Source organism: Lepisosteus platostomus, chromosome 6 (genome assembly GCF_059453375.1).
Source record: "Lepisosteus platostomus isolate fLepPlt1 chromosome 6, fLepPlt1.hap1, whole genome shotgun sequence".
In the NCBI taxonomy this organism is placed as follows: Eukaryota; Metazoa; Chordata; class Actinopteri; order Semionotiformes; family Lepisosteidae; genus Lepisosteus; species Lepisosteus platostomus.
Window position 1 is genome coordinate 18,493,467 of NC_142616.1, and position 23,045 is coordinate 18,516,511.

General features: G+C 36.4%; 1 long non-coding RNA gene across 1 annotated transcript; it reads left to right on the top strand.

Moving 5' to 3' along the window:
• The first annotated feature begins 278 nt into the window (after positions 1-278).
• LOC148661199 (uncharacterized) lies at positions 279-1,935 on the top strand. The gene is made up of 3 exons (XR_015939469.1): positions 279-565; positions 794-1,059; positions 1,734-1,935. It is a non-coding gene; the product is annotated as an uncharacterized LOC148661199 (long non-coding RNA).
• The last annotated feature ends 21,110 nt before the right edge of the window (positions 1,936-23,045 follow it).

Below are 23,045 nucleotides of genomic sequence, written 5' to 3' on the forward strand. Positions count from 1 at the left end.
ATGTGAATGAAGTTTGTAATTGCTTTGGCAATAGAAGGCACACAAATTTAACTTATCACTTGTAAGAAGGTTAATTCTGCTTGTCAGTAGAATAAGGTGATGAAGTTATGATTAATACACAGGATGTTTGAAAACGTAAATCCTTGATAAAACACAAATAAACCAAAAAGGTTTCTCAGGATGATTAAATGTACATTTCACAGTTGATTGAGCATGCTAAAAGTCATCTATTTTCTTACGACTCTGTAAACAGTTATGTGAGTCCCCTTCCGGCAAAGTATATGGCCATTGTCGGAGGTTTATACTTTCAAACGGACCGTTGAAGAAAAATGACTGCATTAATTTATATAACCGCTGGGATCTCTTGATTAGGTAATTTATATGGAGGACAGGTTTATAACGGCTAACTTACCGTCATGTCCCGCAACAATTATTTCAAAAATCCAGCTATAAAAGCAGACAGTAAATTTTAGATTTTTCTATTGCTGTCATTGCAGCTCATAACCTCGTATCTGATTTTCAATAAATCCTTTTTTATGAAATGGAGAGCAATTACATCATCGCGGTGAGTATCAGAATTGATACACCAAAGACAAAAGTTCGTTTTTTTTTTCTTTGTGGAAGGACAGTGTACAATTTTCTTTTCTTAGCAACTTAATAATAACTTAGATTGTCGTATTTTTAAATGTTACGATTTTAAACGCGACATGACATAAAAACTGCTGTACAATTTTGAAATAGATCCAATGGAAATCCCCTTCAAGTATATATTTTCTGCTATTGTTTTGAACAGATCTTGATGATGCTAGGCAAGTTCCGAGGCAGATGGTTTTGCATATACAGTACGTATGGATTTGACAGACACACTGTATCACCGTGGCAACTGGGGATATACTGAACACACCTATGCACTCAACGTTCTGTGACGTCGATGTACAGTGGGTTCGGACGAAATCTACAGTACGTGTCCAGTCAGATTCCAACAGTCTTGACAAACGTGTAATTGTCACTGGGAGGTTTTAACGCCAAACAGTGTAAACTACCGAATGGAATGCTACAGTAAGTGTGGCTCTTAGATGTCATCATCACTGTTATTATAACAGAATATTAGCAATTGACTAGGTACTGTTTTTGAACATCACCGCTTTAATAATGGAAGTGGTCTTTGAAGCAATAAATGTATGTACATACTAAAGAATTTGCATTCTATTACCTTGCTTTGCATGGCATTAAACATTTATTGCTCCCTTCGGCTACGGTCTTAATAATAGGATGAAATGCAATGATGTGACATGAAGTCATTTTCCCTGTTGCTGTTTTAGGGTGCCCCAGATAGATGAATGCTCTTGGATAACATGCAGCAGACCGACAAAAGCTCCCATTTCTTTTATTTTTAGGTGACTAATTACTGCACATGGTCTCTAGACATGTCCACCTTAAACAACAATGACTGGAAATCTGTGGATCAGCTGTTGATAAAGAGCTACCTCCACTTTTTTTTTTAAATCCTACAACTTTCTCAGACTGGGGTTGCTCTGACTCAGCTAAGTGCCATCATATCTCAAAAATATGGTGTGGTTTTCAACTGCGGTTTTCTGACAGAATACCAGAATTCTATTTAGGTATTATTTCTAAAAATATAAAAGATGCCACAGGTGAATTTTAACACTGACGGAAGACAATTTGACAAATTTACTTTGAGGTGTTTAGGAGTTGTTGTTTTTTTTTTACAGAAAGCCTAAAACCCAATTTGTCAGAAGAGAAAAACAACCAAAATCGGGAGGAATAATGCAAGATCGATAGACACTCCAGCTTTGAAACAAACCACCAAACAGGCTAGATGAGACCAATGGCCTCGTCTTGTTTGTAGCTTTTCTTATGTCCTTATGAATTCATCTCAATCAAAAGACATTACAGGGCTCCACAAACTGTGAAGTATAAAGCGTGATTGTGTGATACTTGGCAATCCTAATTTAGTTCAGAAAAGATACAGGCTGTGGAGTAAAATGAACATTTTAAATTATTCAAACTGCAAAGCTTCTCTTGTGCTTGTAATGCTATGTGTACCACAGCATTGTACTCAAAGTACTTTGAGGTAGCTGGAGGATGCCCCCTAATTGAAGCAAATAAGCAAAATGTACAAGGAAACAAAACATTTTCTGAAACGCTTGAAAGGAACAGAACCAACACAATCCCATTTAAGAAAAGTTGCATCTTAGAAAGGCCAAGAGAGAAAAAAGAACGTTGCAATGGAAACTGATGTTTTTTTCAGTGTTTAAACAAAAGAACAGGAAAAAGATGAGGAGCCTCCAAGATGAAATAGGAATGTTTTAATGATGAAACGCAAATGGCTGGTGTATTAAATAAATCTTTCACACAGGTGTTTACAAAGGAGGAAGAAGGCCACATGGCTCAGGCTAAAGCAAAGACAAAACATTCTGCGTTAAGCAGTTTTAGCATAGAAGAGGCTAGAGGTACCGGGTACTGGACTGTTGCATTTTAAATAAACAACTTCCAAAGCATGGTAGTATTGTACCAGTCGTACATAGGATACAAGCATTATAATTCATAGGACATGAGCACAACTTTTTGAACAGTCACTCAAGACAGGGCCAATACCCACTGACTTGAACACTGTTAATGTAGCTCACACCCATAAGCAGTGTGACATAACTGAACCAAATAATAATTAACCAATACATTTTACTTTCTGTATATCACGTGCATGGTAATGGAAATAACAATTAAAACGAAACCTAATTTATGCAAGTACAGTGTGTTATTGCAGGTTAAAAAAATTGAGTACGTTTCTTATGAAAATTGAGTTTGTGTTGAGTACTATACATCATTTACACATTCTAGACAATCTGAGGAAGTATTAAAAAGGCAAACAAAATGTTAGGATGTGAAGTTAAAAGTGTAGAATTAAGCTCAAATGATGCTATGTTAAAATGTACAACACAATAGTATCACCTCATTTATAATATTGTCATTTTGCACAAAACATTTCTCATTGTGGCCAAATAGTTCAAGTTTGGCTAATGTGTCCAGAGAACATTCTTCTAGTAGTCTTGTGGTTCTCACAGATGCTCTTTGGTGAAGTTAAGAGTTCTCTTCAGCACTGTACAATATCTACAGATACTACAGATCTGCAGATGTGGCAGAAAACGAACACTGCCTTCCAACAGAAAAACCCCATCCCAACATCAAGCATACTGGTCTGAACATCATGTTTTGCTGCCAGACAGCTTCCCAGGCTTTGACAGAACCGTGCACTCAGTGTTATACCAGCAAATTCTAGGCCATCCATGCATCAGCCTAAGCTGAGCAGAAAGTGGGTCATGGAGAAAGACAATGATTCTAAAACATAAGTTGATCTTCTACAGAATGGCTGAAGGAAAAGAAATGTCACATTTTGGTTTGGAGAGCCAAAGTCTGGAGACTTAAATCTCATTGAAATGTTATGGCAGGACCTGAAGCAAGTTGTTCATGCAAGGAAACCTTCAAAAGTCACTGACTTGCAGGAGTTCTGTAAGGAAGAATGGTCCGCAATTCCTAAAACCCTTCTGGAGAGACTGATCATAACAATGACAGGAAACATCTAGTCAAAGTAATTGGTGTTCAAGGACGTAACGTGTGCATAAGAGGTCATGACATTTGTTTTAGCATAGTTTTTATCTTGGATCATACCAAGCACTAGAAATGATTCTAAAATGAATGTCATGTGACCTCTTAGGAACAATTACTGTAATAGGTTTATTCCATGCTGAAAAAAATTAGAAAGAAAACACAACGTTTCGGCCGTGGAGCCTTCTTCAGGTGTGAGAAGAAGGTGAGGTGAAAAAGTCTTGATGGTCTTCTTAAGAAGGTGAGAAGAAGAAGAAGGTGTGAGGTCTTCTCAAACCTGAAGAAGGCTCCACGGCCAAAACGTTGTGTTTTCTTTCTTCTTTTTTCAGCATGGAATAAACCTATTACTTGTTCCTTTGCAGCCTATGCATGCTGACGCAGCTCCCCACCTGAACTATGTGACCTCTTATGCACACATAATGGAATTTGTGCATGTCCCCATAAAGCATTATGCATGTGATTATAATGTTTTGTGTAGCAGTTATGAAGGGATTATGAAGCCATTATGCAGTGGCATTCAAATACAATGTTACAACACAGCTTTTCTGAAAAGATTCCATAAAACATTTAATGTCTTAATTTAAAGTACAGAAGTCGAAAGGTAGTTTTACAGATGTCAACACAAAAAAATAACAGCAACGTAAATTGCACAACCAACACAAAAATGTACCAGGAGAAGAAACATGTATGTTAGAAGCTAAAAGGAGGGTAGCAATGACTAATGATCTGTAAAAACATGTGAACAGGAGTTGGTTGGAGCTATGATTAAAATGAATTATGGAAATGAAAAACAAATTTAATTCTCAACAAATTCAGATTGTTCCTAAAACACTCAGATTCAAATGTTCAGATTAATTTGTACCCTTTCTTCTCGAAAACGCCTTTCATCAAACCGCACAAAGAAGGAAAATATTGCCATCGATGGCATGTCTCCTCAAAACTGAAAATAAAAACATTCTTCAAACAATTGTCATCCTGTAATCCATTCAATTACAGAATGTAGTTAATTTGTTAAAAAAATGTGTTTTGCCTTGGTTAGAGTCCTATACCCTGACTCTCACTGATGGGATTGTATGCTATAACGAATGAGTGCCAGAGGCTGGGTTTTTAGGACAGGTTGTCCCTTTGGTATCCTCTGTCTGAAAGTAATTATTCTGAGAAATTTAGTTCTTTTTATTTTACCTTTTATTGATCCAGTCCTGCAGCTGTAACAGTTTGGATGGTATGTGGTCTCAGAAGGCAAGCTTGGTGGGGGATGAATCAATACATTGGGCAGTCAGTAACTGTGGCAGGCTGCATCTTGACATCACCCTGGAGCTGTAACTTTTAGCAAGATGTGTACAGTACTTGGATTTGTGGCCTATAATTGCCTACGTAATGATAGTCCCTTGCCTCCTGACTCCCTGTACCACATAAGCCAAGGACTATTTCATATAGGAACAAAAGGTTTTAGGTTTTGTGAGAAAGAGTGTTGTGGGTTCTGTTTTGTCATAAGCTTATTCTATTTAATGTCTGAATTAACAAATACTTATGTTTGAAATTACTTTTTAAAATTAGATTGAAAGGTCTACAACCACACTTTACAATAGGGTTATTCAGGACTAAAACATTAAAATATTGACAAGACCATTCAGCCAATTGTTTCTTTAACAAATTCAATTAACGCAAGGCCCGTATATATTATGGATATTTGTATTATTATGTGTGCATTTTTAATGAAGTAAATATGAAAGGGTTTACATGAGAAGGTTAATCAGAATTGTTCTGAAATCAAGCTACTGGTAACCAATAAAGATGCTTTTGTTCACTAGTTAGCTGTACAGTATCCATAAAATCATACCTATTTTAAAAATTTAGACAATTGTTCCTTTGGTATGAACATGATGAACCATTATAAAGTGACAGAGCTCTTGTAAAATATTTAATTTCCTAACAGGAGTGCTCTGTGTAGATTGGTTCATTTAACAGAAAGTGTCTTTTTTAATGTAATTGTTACAGTTTGATATTGTCTTGTATGAATGTAATGACAGCATGCTACTTTTAGGGAGAGATACAGCCCAGGAATAATGAAACAATTACAGCCTTTGATGTTAACAGACTCTGCACCCTCTTGCATTTTAAAGCAGACCGCCTTATTAACTCTAAATATGTTCATAGCTGTCAAACAAGTTTTCCTGCAACACTTCTCTGAAGGGGAAAAAATAATTTTATCATTATGAGCAATCTGGCTAAAAGCTTGTGAAGCCCTCTCATGGTGTCTCACTTGTATCTTCAGATATGTTTCAAAGCTGCAAGATATTGAAAGAATTTTCAACCTTTTAATCACAATTTACTCACATCAGCTTTTGCTCTGCCAGTGCACACAATAAAGAAGAATTTTTCCCTGCCTATATGGTTTTTCATGCAATCATTTTTTGTACATCTTTAATGTTTTTTTGCTGTGAAATTGCATTCAAAAATACATTTCACAAATTATTTTGTGACTCAGCAGTTATCTGATTAACCAGATGCCAGGCAACAGGTGTCTGACAGAGTAAACACATTACTAATTATAGGGTGATAAACTTTGGCTGTTATCTGAGTTCTGTATGTCTTTCAGAAGCCACACCAGACACATCAAATATTAGCTTAGGGCTTACTGTATGTAATGATGAACTACAATGCACAATGCTCCATGATTGGCATCTCTATGAAATAAAATACTATGAACATTTCGGTGTGGCACAATCTAGAAGTTTGCTTACAGACAGGTGAATGGCTACTCAATGACAGAATGACTCCATTTTCTGTTAAAGTCAGTTATAGTGACAAAAACAAGGAGTGCAAGAAAATGGGTCATTTATTTTTTATGTTAATGTTGTATTGAGAAAGGAGAAGAGAAATGATTAGTCTAATATTATAATACAGTTATTATATATTTAGCAATATGAGCCCTATGTTTTTTTTGTATTGTTCCTGGAGCTTTTGGGTCTCTTCTCGACTGGGAGAGGGTCTGGAATGTAATAGGCCTATAGCTTTGTGTTTTGTATTTTGGCAAATATAGAGTATTAAATTGCTGAAATTCTCTAGTCCAAAACTGTTTTTTATTAACACATCTGAATGCTCAGGTTCACCGTAAGTAAGCCCTTTTTGTTGTATACTAAATCCTTTAATAATACTTTATGCTTTGTGCTATACTATCCAATACTAATTTCTATGCAAATTGAAATGTTGTTTTAGGATACTGGGGCATAAAAGTATAATGACCAATTCCTTATCCATGATACATAACTCCAACACAGTATATAGCCTGTCTTCAACATGTTTTTAATTATAATCTAATAGATACATACAGTATGCATATTTCATCACATGCACACAAAACTAGTTTGAGCCAAGATTTGCTGGCTCAATTCTCCTTTTTACTACATTAGTTCTTTGTTTTGTTCATAATGGCTGACGATTTTGGCACTTTCACCCCCCCCCACTTATTTGATATTTCAGGAGGCTGCCATGTGTAATTAATTGAAACTAATTAAGAATGATCCGTTTGTGACAATTGTACAATAGTGCTCCAGGGATTCTTTCATCCCTCCAGGATTTGGCATCCTGGTCCTACCGTGGTTCAGGTCTTGGAGTTGAAGCCATACATCATTATGTCATCTGGCACTGCTATGTCTCTGCAAGCAGCGGTCTGGACACCTCTGGTGCGCTGTGACAAAGGAGTAACTTTACCGTCCAAGGCTGGTGAAGGATAAAATACGGAGTCGAAAGACTTGCTTGACATAAAGAAGAAAATGCCATTATTTCGCAGAAAACATTTCTGAAGGGACTTCATTTAAAGGCAAATAAAACATTGGGTGACATAGGCAAAAGGGTAGAATTTAAATCAAGGGATCCATTATATTAAAATTGTGCTATTAAGACACAAAAAAAAACTTGAATCAGTCCAGAGAAGACCAACATTCCTGGGCTGAAAGAAATGTGCTGTGCTCACAGGCTAGAAGAACTGAATCTCTCGAGTCTTAAACAGAAAAGAGAGAGGGGACCTGATCCAACTATGCTCATTCCTCCAAGGCAAAAACAAACTCAACCTGTCGGACAACTATCAGTGAAGACAGAGGACACTGGTGGAAACCATGGGAGTGCTTTTAAAACAGAGAACGGAAGGCTCTTTATTACTCAAAGGATGGCCGGAGTGTGGAACAAGCTGCCAAGCCATGTTGTAGAAGTTGATACCCTGGCTTTTGTCAGGAAATACATGAGATCCTTTGATCGATTAGATACTGAGAAAAGCAAACAAGCTAAATGTGACATTGATTTGCTTAACAAAACATAGTTTTACAGTGTACATATTATCTATTTTTAACATTTAACATGAAGAGCCTTGTTATATAAGAAGTGAATATAGACTAATCTGCCAAATATTAGTATTCTCTTGAAAAATGAGTCAAAGGACGTGACTGTATTTTTCATCTGCCTCTGTTAAATACACAGCTTTTAGAATCATGATTGCTCAGTGGAAGTATCTCACAGCCTATTGTAAGTCCTACATTTAGCACATGCTATGCTACAATAATAAACTCTATTTTATATGGCGCTTTTAAAGGTGGTTTCTCAAAGCGCTTTACAGAACGACAACAACAATAATAAAAATGCACAATATATGCACAATGAAAATATACAGTGAGAGGAGACAGTAGATGGGGGTACTGAATACAGTAAGAGCAGAGGGGTAAATAACAAAACCAGTTAAATAAAGGCCCTTCAAAAGAAGAAGGTTTTGAGTCTAGATTTGAAGGAGTTTAGGGAAGTTGACTCTCTGATATCCTTGGGGAGAGAGTTCCAGAGCTTTGGAGCATAACAGGAGAAGGCCCTGTCCCTCATAGAGTGTAGACAGGCTTGGGGGACAGATAGGAGACCAGAATTAGAAGAGCAAAGGTTGTGAGGTGGGGAGTAGGGTGATAGTACCTCAGACAGCTACTGAAGTGCCAAGCCATGCAGAGCCTTATAGGTAAGGATGAGGATTTTGAAGTCAACACAAAACCTAACAGGAAGCCAGTGCAAGGACTACTGGATAGAAGTGATGTAATCACTTGCACTAGACCTGGTCAGGATTCTGCCTGCCAAATTTTGGACATACTACAGTTTGTTTAATGTGAATTTAGATTTACCCAGCGAGTAGAGTATTACAGTAGTCAATTTGGGAGAAGACAAATGTGTTGATCAACTTTTCAACAACAGTCAGCGATAACATAGGACAGCGATATTTCTGTGGTGAAAGAATAATGTTTTGACAATATGTTGCACATGTGGCTCAAATGTCAAGCCTGAATCAAACATCACCCTCAAGTTTTTCAATTAAGCCTGAAGTTCAAGTAAACTACAGATAGGGTTACAGCATTGGCTTTACTAAGGCGACGGGGGTGCCTATAAGCATGACTTCAGTCTTGTCACAGTTTAGAAGGAAATTTTGAGTTATCCATGTTTTATGTCAGAGATGCAATTAGAGAGAATAGAGACAGCCACATTAGTGTCAGGTTTGGCATGGATGTAAATTTGACTATCATCAGAATAAAAGTGATAGCTGAGGCGATGTGATCTTAAAAGCTATCTCCTATCTCCAAGCTATCTCCAAGTCATAATTGTAATCTAAAAACCACTACCTATAAGCATGAAAGATCCCTGGGAAAATTATGGAAAAATGCAGGAACAATTAAGGCCAATATACTGCAGAAACTGACACACAAGAAAGGGGAAAACGGAGTTACCAACACCAGTTCATTGAAGTAACACTGGTTAAATATTTAATTTAATTAAATTACATTAATTGTCCAAGGCGTTGAATGCCAGGTACTTGACAGACTGCCACAGACTAGAGTACACAGTAGCCCATGTCTGCGTACTGGAGACTTTGTGAACATGATCTGCATGCTGCTCTTCAGACCAACATCTCTGGATGGTCTTTAAAGTATAGTGATGACATGTCATATACCAGGGATATGCAAGTCTGAGATCTGTGGTAGTCACATTGGCCAAATGAGCAGAAATTCCTTGCTGATCATTCATTAAGTGAAAACATGTGTCTTGTACACAGTGTGGGTAGTACATGGTATTTGTTGCTGACGTATTCCCCATGATCCAAAGCAGATGAAACACCGCTAGCTAGGAAGTGTTGATGATGTGCTCCAGCAACTGAGGGAGATTTTTATTCACATTCGATCTGCTCTTCTCAAATAATGAGGATCGGCGATACTCTTGTTGATGAACCCAACCCACACACTTTTCCTTTAGGTCACAAAGGCTACTGGGTGGATGTGTGTGTACTGGTCTCACTCAGGATAAGGTCATTGTTCATCTGGATGTGGAGGTGGAACTGGGATTCGTCATTCTGCAAAATATTCTCCAGTCAGTATCATCCACTAAAAACATCCTGGCGAACACACAGGTAAAATTCAGACTTTTTAGTGCTTTTTACTTCATTTGCCATTTTTATGGAACTGAATTACTCTCCTGTTGCCCACTCTCCAGATGTATCATTAACTAAACTATTGTACTCAGAGGGTTTCTTAGTTGTTTGATGGACACTAAGGAGTAATAAAAAATAAATGCCCAAATATTCTGCTCTTTAGTGTAGCAATATTGTTTATTATGTACCAAATGTAGAGTAGATAAGAGGAAACGTGTTGGTCTCACTCATACTATAACCTAGAAGGAGAGATACAGAAATCAGTAAAGCACAGTTGAGCTACAACAACCTAAGCAATGTATTATCAATATGAATGGAAAAGTCTTTCTGAAAACGTTAAACTCCATGAAATACCAGACACTTATTAAATTACTAGCCAATCAGCATCATCAGAACTAGGTTAAACCTAAGGCAGGGGCTTATCTTTTTAGGATTTAGCATTGGGTACAAACTCTCATTGTAAGAAATAAAAAGGAATAAAAAGCATCTCTGCAGCAGTGAAAGGATGGATCTTGTAATTTGGACATAATGTACAGGGTGGTGAGCATTTACTTTTGGGTTGCATTGTTATACAGATTATTCACTAAAGTAAGGGAATTACAGAAAAAAAACAAAATTATGCATTTGGCAGACACATGGCAAATCAAATTTACACACTGTACATGTCACATGAGTGATGGCACGCTGAAAGGGATTTGTCTTTTGAAAGATTCGTCTTCATCGTCATCAACAATAATTTGGGGAACACACAAAAAAAAAGCAAACAGAAAACACTAGTAACACCTCACTTCAAAACTTTTTTCTCAATACTGGGTCATCATACCACAAAAAGGACATTATAACCGTGGAAGATGGGGATAAAGGGGCTAAATCAGTTTAGAACAAAGGAGACTGGGAAGAAGTTTGATCCAAGTGTCCGAAATCCTAAGGGATTATGCCAGGGGACATGAGGTCACATTTGGAAACTGAAAAGCAATGTGTTCAGAAAAAAATGAAATACTGCTCCTCCCAAAGGATCATGGGAGCACACTAGTTTGTTGAGGTTCACAATCTGAGCTCCATCTTGAACTTCAGAACACATGTTCAGAATCATTCAGATGCTAGTAGAGAATCAAATGAGCAAGATGAGCTATATGGCCTCACATCAGTTGAGGCCTTTCTTATGTTCTTCCTGAAAGCCAACAGTGTTCATATTGAGAATCCCAGAACTCAGGGTGTCTGATTGCATCTCAAGAGTGGCTTGTTCATTAGAAGTTACTGATGATTCGGAATCCCATTTTACCTCCTGTTTCTGGCTCCTGTGATGTTACTCAGTATGCCCTTATCTTGGAATTGACACTCTTTTCACATGTGGCCTCCCTTTTGGGCAATTCTGAACAGTGGGGTGATGAATGCTGACAATACACAATGCTTGAGCCACAACAGTACCACAACTGTACCCTTCCTGGTCTTAGTGGTCTTAGAAGCACAATTGTCTGGCCTTGTTAGGAGATTGATAGGAACAGAAACAAGCCACACAACATTTTAAGAAGTCAATATCACAATCCGAAAAGTACTGGGACAACACTCCATCTCAGCTGAGAAGAACTCTGAAAGTTTACATAAATGTACAGTATATCCAAAATGGACACTGAACATGTATGCAAACACATAGATGCCTTCTACATTCATATCAGTAGGTTGAATTTTCCATTCTTTGGTTTTCTAGGCTACAAACACATCCTTACCTGCAAATCCCCAAATCATAATTTTATTTAATAAAAACTTACAAGGGTTCTTTTTGTCAGATGCAAGAGGTAAGCTTGTTATCTAAGAGGTTAGAGTAGTTTCTTTACAGCTATCTTGGGTCCCGGCTTCAATTCTGAGTTTGCATATAATACTGCATGATAAAACGCAACATATATGTTTTCTCCAGGGGGTCTGATTTCCTTCCAGCTCCCACATGGAGTAGGTGCTGGCTGAGTAAATTGGTGTCTTTTGAATTTTGTTCAGTACAATTCACCTGCCTTTTCACTTTTATAAAATTCTAATACTATTAATCTGACCTGAAAAAATATAATAGAATTTAAGCACAAATATATTTTGGTAAAATGTCTATTAATATGAGAGTTTAGTTAGTTATTGTCATTTTATAATATGGAACTTTCTGTTTTTATGCTATACATTGCCAGTAGATCATGTAATGTATAAAAAATCCCACTTTTGCAGGAGTAATATTTATTGTTTTATAGGGACTACATACCACATCGAGAGTAAGGTTAGAAACACAATATGACATCCATGTCACATCCAGTTATACCTAGAAAAAAATGTTCTCTTAATTATTAAATTCAGGCTTTCTCAATAATTTCATTTTTCATTAACATTTGAAAATATTTGTGTGGGGTTAAAAGTTCATCATTTACCAAGCCATTAACAAAATATGGAAAAAAGCCATATAACAAAACCAGCTTTTCACCAGAAAAAAAACTTAACAGTCTTAAAAATCATTGACTTTGACTTTCCTCAGACGAGACAATGGACTTTAATAGCTCACCTGAAGCAAAGACCCATTAAATGAACTATTAAGAAGGTGTTCACCAAACACCTCACATTATGTATTAGTCCACAACCCATGCATATGAGTCAAAGTCAACAATAAGAGATAACTGATCCTTTAAATGGATCAGTATTATTATCATTATCTTAAAAACTATTTTGTTAAGTGCACAGCCACAGCTGTAGTTTCTCTAAAACACAACAGAGCTGCAGCCAGATCTGTCTACACACCACAGCCTGACCCCTATTGTCCAGTGGAAAAGACACTGGCTCAGGAAGGTGCTCTTGTAGTAAGAATGCACTGTTTTATTCCCCATAAGTGCTCAATAAGTACATCTCCAATCAGCATCATCTCAAAGAGAGGAACAAAAACTGCAAATCCAGAACCTGGATATGTGTTAGCACTTGAGATTTTTAAAATGGAAATTGTCTATTGAAATGCTTAAAATACCACCTCATTTAACACACTCAAGTTACTAGTTCTTAGGTTTTTTTGTTCTCGTGTTTGCTGAGCTTAGAAACCAAAAGGCAAATATGAAGCTAATTTGAAAACAGTTAACAGTGAAATACATTAAACAGTAAAAGTCATTCCAAACCACTGATGCCCTGAAGCACCACAGCTGTGTATCCAGTCTCATTAATCTCTTGGTCATACCCATTATTTCATCCTGCAGTACTTAACATCTTCTTCTTTCATAAAATGTTTACAGGTTTGTTATGTCAGAGCAACATTTGTTCTTTAATAATATCTGCATTTATATTTGATGGGAAAAATGTTCTGAACATTGCTTCCCTTAAAATTTGAATTACTCTGTAAATCCTACATTGAAATGGCTTCAGGAACATTTGAGAACTTGGGGGAGTGAAAAAGCTGACGTAAATAAATTACTTCTGTAGTGCGGTTGTTTGTAATAGCTGAATAGTTCGTATCAACTTGATAAATGCAGCTCTCATAAATCACTTGAATGCATTATCTTTTCTGGGCTTAGCTCATACTGCTTAGATCTACAAAGGTTGCAGATAATTTTTGCACCCACTCAGTCAATGACTGGCAATGTGGCATGTAGCTAGTCAGTCATTATGTCAGTCAGTAGCACTTGATAATGTGACTGTCAATATAATTCAGTGCCTGTTCAAATAAACTGACATTTTGAATAGTGAGTGGTTTTAAAAACCTGCGTGAAGGGTCAATATAATGATGAATAAAAAGTATATTCCTTTCAGAAAGATTTGACCTATGGAGTACAAAATGTATCAGGGCTCTCTGTAGAATCGCTCCAAAGGTCACGTTCTGAGGCTACAAGGATTTGCTTTTTCAAAAAAACTGTGAAGCCAGATTTTTCTTCCTCTAAGTGCGGGGAAGAAGTTTAGTTCAGTGCAATCTAATCACATCTAAGTAGATATGCTAACCAACAGTAATAGCTAATAAGTTGCAAACACCTTGTTTTCTTGTGCATTGTATCAGCTGTTTTTACTGAAATTAATTGCTGTCTAATGTGGACATCGTATATCATCATTCTTTTTTTACACAAAGGGTAGTGGGAGTCTGGAACAGCTACCCAGCCTTGTTGTTTAAGCTGATACCTTGGCCTCTTTGGAAGAAACAGCTGGATGAGCATTTTGAGATCCTCAACTGAATTTGCTACTAACTAAAATAAGGGCTAGATGGGCAGAATGGCTTCCCCTGGTTTGTCACCTTTCTTATGCTCTTTCCATGTTCTTATTAATAGAGGTAATATAAACCAATTAGATTGCAGTTGATGTTTCCTGGCCTAAAAAAATGTGATTCTGCAGAGAATGCCCCGAGTGACACTCAGAGATGATTTAAAGAGAAAACATCCGTATTCTGGAAGGGAGTCTGTGCTTTGAAGCACATTTTACTTCTAGCGGGTTATTTACATTCATCGTTGGCATATAAACATACACCTCAGCATATTTTCCTTAATGCCTGGGTGTTGTTAGGCAGTGCACAAGGAGTACGCATTTCCATAATATATTCTTTGTCAAAAATCAAAAGTGTAAATTAACTAGATGTAGACATATCATACTACACACAACTACCCAAACCTGCCTTAAATGACCTCAATTAAGCCTTCACAGCACAAGCAAGTGCCAGGAGAATAGAAATTTTGAATGACACAGCTTTCCAAATGCCATTTTTCTTTTTGTATATCACCTTGATGAGCACTTAAAATTTGTAAATCAATGAGGAAAATTACATGTAAAAGCTGAACTGGGTTCTAGGCTGCCTTGTTACTGAGTGAATTGTTAGCTACAAGCTCCATTACCATACATGTGGGAGCTGCAGTTAGGATTAATCTGTCAAAAGGGATGGTTTAGTGTTGATGAATATGACATGTGACCATTAATGATGTTGATTTTATCTCCTGAGATTAGCATGATTTACTTCAGATGGATAATAATGTCATTTGCTTGATGCAGTAGATCTGTTTACGAGCTGATTAAATTGTAAGGCCTTGCTTCATTTCATGCTATTTGGTTTACAGCTTCATTACTGCAATCACAAAAGCTGTGGAAATGTCCCACATCCTGTGTCATAATAAATCATTGTTTAAGATTGCTGCTATGCACTTTAGCATGCCACTTTTTTCTTACTTTTTTTGTCCAGGGGCCTGGCATTACTTATCAGACATGCAATGAGAAATAATAAGAGAACATTGAAGAGCTACTGCAAAACCGGTAAAGAATCAGTCCGCATATTCTAATTGAAATTAAAAAGGCGTTTGAGTAATTAGGTGTAACAAATTGCCTTATAATTTAGGCAGTGCAGAGACTTTTCTGTTAAAGGGATCATCTTGAATCCAGAAATCACTGACTCTTTACAAACAGGCAATGCAACCGACTTTCCTTTGGTTTTTCTGTCAGCAGTGGTTCGGCATGAATATAAAAAGCTGTTCAAAACACTCATGTAGGTATTTCAGTAAAGAAACGCACACACGTCTATACAATTACTTATTTTTCCAATGGCTGCAGATGCAGGTCCAAAGTGCACCTTTTGTTCAAGACGAGACACTCTCGTCTTATATCAGTCTATATCAGAAATATACACCTAACAGCTACTTTTAAAAGCAAAAGGAAAAATGTTATTCGGAGAAGTCCTTACAATGAGGGAATTTAAAATAACACTCAAGGTTTTATTTTTATAAATATGGATCTTACTGAAGCCCACCCTCAACAGAACTGTATTTGGAACACAGGAAAATGCTTTCTAAATAAAGATTACGTACGTTACATGGATGGAAAGGCAAAACTGCATATAATATATAATGTTGTGTGGGATAATTTCTATTTTATACAATATAATTTTTTCCACTGCAACAACCAAAAAAACTCTGCAATTCTGCAGTAGGCCGAAAAATATTTGAGTGATATATATAATAGATGTTGATTTTTTCAGGTATTTACACAATTGTTAACATATGCTTTAGTTGGAAAGCACGTTGCAGTTGAGTCAGTTTTTCTGTAGTCTTGCAATTAGCATAACAGATATCAGCTCACCAAGTCCGTAAACCATAAAGACTCTATTAACATATTTGACCTAAAGTCTGAAGTGACTTCAGACAAGTTAAGAGGCAGTAATAACAGTATTAACAACACTGAGAGCCTAGTAGTTTTGGCCAGTCTGATTATTGGCAAAGCTGTTGCAAATGCAGCGGATTTGCTATGTGTTTAAAGTTCTAGAGCCTAGTCATTAAATACAGAAAATACCATTGCATACATTTGTTTTTCCTTAGATTCTTTTTTACATTTTTATATTTAAATTTACAGAATTTGTGCCAGTTGTTTATTTTTTGATCTGTTGGAGCTCAGATTTTAATTATGAAGAAATGTGCACGAAAGTCTGCATCTATAGCAGCCTGGCTGGATAAAGTGTGATATCACTTCCTGTGATGTGATCTGCACAGTTCCATGTGCCCAAGAGTGTGATCGGGGAAATGATAGGCATGGCCTGTGGAAATGAGCAAGAAAGCTTAGGCACAGGTAATCTTTTTTTTTCCAGGGCTAATCTTCGAGACCTTTTAAGTTAAGGAACATGCATGGTAATGATACCATTATTGACATGACATAATTGACAATCTGTGGCACATTTGTTTGGATTACCCAGAACCCCATGGAGCCCCTTGTATTGCATCATTTACTTACCAGCTGGGTTGTATGAATTGCATATATTTTATAGCGTTAACACCTTAGCAATGGTGAGGCACTGTATTGTTTTACATACATGTTGACAATAAGGTACAAACTAAATAATAAACATGGCAAAGTTTCACAAAGAGCGCTCATTAGTTATTAACACTCACTATTTGTTAGAAAGTTCAAGGAGTCATGTGTGAAAATTGAACATTTTCACTTTTGTAAGTAGAAGACTATTAGATTATGACTGACAAAGTCAACCTAGAGGAGTTCTTCCAAAATCACAAGTGAAAAACAAACCACAAGGCATAAGTGAAATTACATGGAACTGCATTCAAAACCAAGAACGGGAGAGTAGCATCTTTACACAAAGGGTGGTAGGAGTGTGGAACAAGTTACCCAGTCATGTTGCTGAATCCAATACCATGGTTTCTCTCAAGAAACAGTTGGACGAGATCCTGGATCAATAAACTACTATCTACCACACAGACTAGATAGGCCGAAAAGGCCTTGCTTTGTTTGTTATCCTTCTTATGTTTAATTATTTATTCATGAAAAAAATATTGTGAACATGAATCACTTTTAAAACCCATAAAACCACTGCATAATTACAAAAAATTTAAAATTGGTTAGAATTTAAAACCAATTTTGTTAAAATCAAATATAGGAGTGTCTTTGATTCATGGTACTCTCAATAACAAAGATGAATAGCATATATAATTGGCTAGAGACTAAATATAGGATTAAATAGATTAAATATAGGAGTATTTTTAATTCACAAATCTAATGGGAAACAATGTATACATGGTTTAGATATCTATATACAAAGGTATGTATGGTATTTAATATGCAGTAGCTTGTGCGTTATAAATCAGAGAGTCAGTGCCAGATCTGAAATGGCCCTTTCAGTAGCCCACTCCCTGGAAACAGGGAGTTTTGAATGTCACAGCACACTGCCCTTCACTTGACTTTTAACACACTGACCTTAGTTTGGTTGTGTCATCACAGTCAATATGATATCGCACGTCCTTCATTTACATTTGGAATCTTATTTTCTTTCTGGAAATGTGAAAGTGGCTGTGCATATATGAGGTACGATTGCTTTAAGGAGGAAGAGAGAGTTTTGAATTAGGAAAAGTTGATAGCCTAATAAAATTGATATAAAACATTCTGAATTTATTTAATCTGAAAATAACTATTAAATGTAGCTATAATATGAATAATAGGATACTTGTGTAATTTAAATGTTTGTACTATTTATGTTTCATATTAAGAGTCACATGAGCGCATAAATCTTTGTACTTATGGTGTCTTCCTGAAGGAAACCAACTTCAGGCACGGAAAACAAACAATACGATGTCTAGAGATTTATCTTCCATGACCAGACACACTCCTGACATAAGGGTAGCTGTAACTGTCCTTAAAGGAAAATCAAGGCAGGGACAATGCAAGAGAGCAAAACATAATATTCTTTTTTTTTTTTCATTTTGATGTAGTTGTTGAATTTCACCTGAATTTTATTTGGAGAAAATTTTCCATTTGAAACAGATCGAACATTGTACTCCAAATCTTTTGACATACTCTATTTGGAAAGTATATATTTTTTCTTTTAATTTTATTGTAAAAATGTAATAATGTTATTCTTTTCAGACAAAGTGGCATTCACCTTTGTAGCTTTACAATTTGTATCAAGAAGAACTGTCACATACGTCATATGCTCTCAGAATTATATATCCATGGATGACATTCATTTAAAAAATTACTTTTCTAATGTATTTCAATTGCAGCAGAATGTTTTCGGGTGATGCATGTTGATTGTGCTGAGTTTCTAGCATAGAGGTGAGCAAGCTGTCTCGTTGACCAGTTATTTCTGGGCCTAGCGTTTTTACAACCAATCTTTTTACAACCAAATAAGGAAACATTTATCTTATAATTTTACGGCCAATCATTTTTTTTTTTATTTTAAATCTGCAACAATGGAAGTGTGACACGTGCCCTTTAATCAATCCTAAGGAAGAGGAAACACTTGATTTTGCTGATGTCCAGGTCGCCACTTTATGTGGGAAAAAAGGACAGTTTTCATTCTATATAATAAGAGTTGTATACACTTATTCAACACTGTCTGATGCATGAGCAAACTTTCTAATAAAGACAGCAGGAATACTTGCAAAACTAACACTGCAGTCAATTTAGTGTCGCGCTATTTAGTCTTCAAAGAGGATAAAACACGAAAACATCTTTCTTTTCTTGTAATGTGGAATAGGTTAAATGGACACAGCTGTTTTTTTTTTTTTCTGCAGGTGCTTGGACACTTAGGACACCATAGGGCGCTTTGTGCTTATATGAATGACAACATCCTCCATGTCCCCGATTTCAAAACAGAGTCTCCTTTTCCAGAATCCGTGAATCCATTCAGCTAACACTAGGAGGCCGAGGAATGAAGGATGGCGAGCCTCACCTCGACTGGTCTCAGTGTGCCTCCTCAGACACCTGCTCTCTGAAGGTCCGTGCCGTAGAGCAGGAGAAACAGAGGCCTGTGACTGGCCTGCTCTGAATCCTGCAGCCTCACTGTCCTGTGGGCTGGGCCTGACACCTAATTAGAAGACCTAATACCACCAGCTCCACATAGGGGCTGCAGACTAAACACCTCAAACTGCCATTGCTTCAGAGCTAATTCTGGGTAAAATTTCAATACAGGAGAACACAAAGAGTTCATGCATGAATAACAGGTAAGACATCACAAGAACATTATAACACCACTATCCTGGTAACAAGCAACCTTACTAATGAATCATTACATGGCTCTGAAGTGTCGTTAGACATTTCTCATTTATACGTTATTAATGACTACTTCTTCAGTGTTAAATCGTTTCGGTTACATAGGTTTTTGTCTGTATTCACAAAGAAAAACATCCCTGGTATCGCATATTCCTCCTGAATATTGTCACTTTGGGCAACAGTGTATTATTAGCAGGGTATGACAATTCATGGAAGGTTTCCTCTGGGTTTTTCCAAGTTTCGTCTTTTTGTGTGTTTTGAGAAAAAAAAACGTCTACCTCTTCATACTTTTCTAGCAATTAGTAGCAAATCAACCTACATTTTACGATTGTGCACTATTTCATAAAGTAAAGATTTCTGGAAAAACAGCTGAATGTTTTACAATTCTGGCTTGTGATTTGTTTTTAAAGTAATATATTTTCAAGAATTTGAAATACCGGTTTACATGACTTACTATGTTGTGACAAAACGGTGAATTCTGTCAAGACTGATACTAATCCACGGTTAAAATCTGCTGCTATATTATTGCGAAATAATTTTGAAATAAAAGCTAAAAACAAAAATGTTCTGTAAAACTATTTTACAGACGTTTTCTATAACAGATACCTTCTGTTTCTTATTTGTAAATTATTTGGATTACATTTATTCGATCTTAATTATTTTGCAATTCCACTTTTGTTACAAAGTTTCAAAATACAAACCCTGTTTTAAGCAGTCTTCTTTTTTTTCATTTAAAACTTCAGAACATCGCGAAACAATATTAATTGAAGTTTTTTGGAAGCCTGCTTATTGTGAATCAACAGGGGAAAATTAGATATGTTTTTAAAACACGTTATGCCATCCTTTAAAAATTAAAAATCGCCAGGAACAAGGCATCCGTATTGCTGGCGTTATTTAGGAATAACATATGTGGTTTAATCTTGACGGAGGCGTTTAAGATGTGTCTACAGTTTCTCCAGTTATGAAGTCACATTAATCTTCCAAATGCCTCGCCCACGGGTCAAACCAAGGTTGCTTGGCAGGCCGATGTGTATCACAGCAGATGAGAGTTTTCTGAAAGTTTTCTTTTGTTTATGGAGATGAGCATTACCACGATAACAAAGCTACTATTCACTGCTAGTTGGATTGGAATCCGGGATTTAGAGGGTTTTTTTTTCTCAGCCAGCCCAATAGTCACTACTGAGCAGGGCGATCCTCGCGTTACCCAAACACAGAGGAAGCGAGACTGGTTCCCCCCTCCCCTAAGAAAGTCAAAGAAACAAAAAAATAACGATTATGGTGAGCAATTATCATAACACAGAAAAAAATGTTTAGTCTGTTTGTTGTACTTAGCAGCGAACGTGAGTTACATTTTTCAAGACTATACCTTCGTATTTTGTAGTTTATCGTAAATCGTATTCGGCCGCAGCTATGTTGACAGTTTCAGTGATCTACTTTTCACTTTTCATGTTTGTGTACTTCTACGTATATATCTTTAAAAGAGTTCATATCGGTATATCAATCCATGGTTTGTACACACCTTACCTGTATATAAAATAATCCTGACCCAGAGTTATTTTAACACTTCCAGGCTACGGCTGTTGGCTTTCAAATATTACACACGTTTTTAGATATTTGGAAACATGAATACTGCTACACTTTCTGCTTGGGTTTCATAAATAAAAAGACTTTCTGGAAAAGACAGTATCACGGGAAAGCTTACTGAATATGTGTATGACCTACACCAGAATTGAATGATTTCTCGCTCGACGCTTTACAAAGCTAATGAACAATGTATCTACTTGTGTCGAATCAGTTTGCAAAATACAGATGACAAAGCGAAGCATTTTTATTAGTTATCAACTCATTTACACGTTTAAGGTTAATGTTAGACGCTCGCCTGAAAACGTTTTAATAGATAAAACGAAGGATATGTTTATTGCTCTTACCCTTTCTCGCTCGCGAAATTTCACTCAAGTAGTCTGTATTTAAAGATTACTGTATGATACTATTACCAGCTAGTATGTATAGGGCACATACAGTACCACGTTACACGGCATTGCTTTTTCCATGCTTATCTTAATTTCGGGGGTATCCTGCTTAATTTGAGGAGAGCAAGACCACAGTTACAAGACTTTCAATACCTCGATATGGGGGAAAGACCTTAGTGCCCGGGAAAAAAATCGGGATAATATTTCTAAAGTGAATTTAAAAGGATACGTTTTATGCGAGAAGCAGCTCTATTAATTTTTCCTCTCCTTCATGCCGCAATCCTTTCTTGACATCTCTAGTATTCTGTTGGCGCCCAATGCAGATAGTTATCATTATTCCTTTTCTTGAAGTGACGTTGAAGACAGATGACAGCACTGTCAGGTTGTCTTTAGTTCATCAGAAGATGAGAAAATACACCACAGTTTTTTTTCTGAAAAAACAGCATTCAAAGTGGAAAGAATTCGCTTTTCAAGATGGCACGAAAAGATGATGGATTTTTGCATTTCTGAGAAAGTGTCGCTTCGAATCATATTTTCTGTCAGTCGTAGTTTTTTTTTCCTCCAAAATAACATAGACGATCAATCCATATTTCACTATTGACTTTGTACAAAGATACAGGCAATTGCAATTTAAACTTGCCTTGCATAATTGTATTACAATTACTCATCTTTCTTGTAGCCTGATAATCTGTCTAAAAAAATATTGAAGACCTCAAGGTAATTCGGAGTGCTGTTAAACTGCTCACTAATTAAAACTTTTCTTCTGCCTTGTAATAGAATTAGTATTAATCGGGATTTAAACAGGAGTTTTAGCTTTGTGATAAATAAGGGGAAATGCTATCATGACATCTTAAATGGTCGAACGTGGGTTTCTTTTTGTAACTAAAAAATGTTGTCATTTTAATCAGCCCTACCACAACGACCTTGCAAAGATTTTCAACGTGATTTAAACTGGACACCTGTTATAAAGAAAACATAACATTTAACCTTCTAAAAGGACGCATAATACGTTTAAAATTTGATGTCGTTATAGGAAACAGTAATATAGTTCGCTGTGCATAAAAGTAAGATGTTGCCATTTCGTTTTGTAATAATTAGCTAACAGTTTTGTAATACATTCTTTGATCATAACTGGCGTGGAAATAAAGTTTTGCAGGATTCCCTTTTCCATTATAAAGCGCACATACGCAGACGAATAATGGCTGACGACGACGTGTACATTTTTATAATGTTTCTAATACGTTTGTTCGAGATTTTTAGTTCACAGCGTGGGAAGTCTGTATAAACAATTATATATATGAGTAATATTGGCCTGTATTTCCGCGTAAAATCCTTTAGTTGCAACCGATTCCAAACCAATTTACGCATTAGACTTCTTACACTAAGCGGCGGACTCTTAACCGATTCACATACAGTGGGCTATCGTGTTTCTACCAAATATCTTAACATAACTTGTTCATCTGGGTTTGGTAACTGGCGGTATCTTTTTAGGTGAACGCACAAATTAAACAGACATCGTTTATTACTTT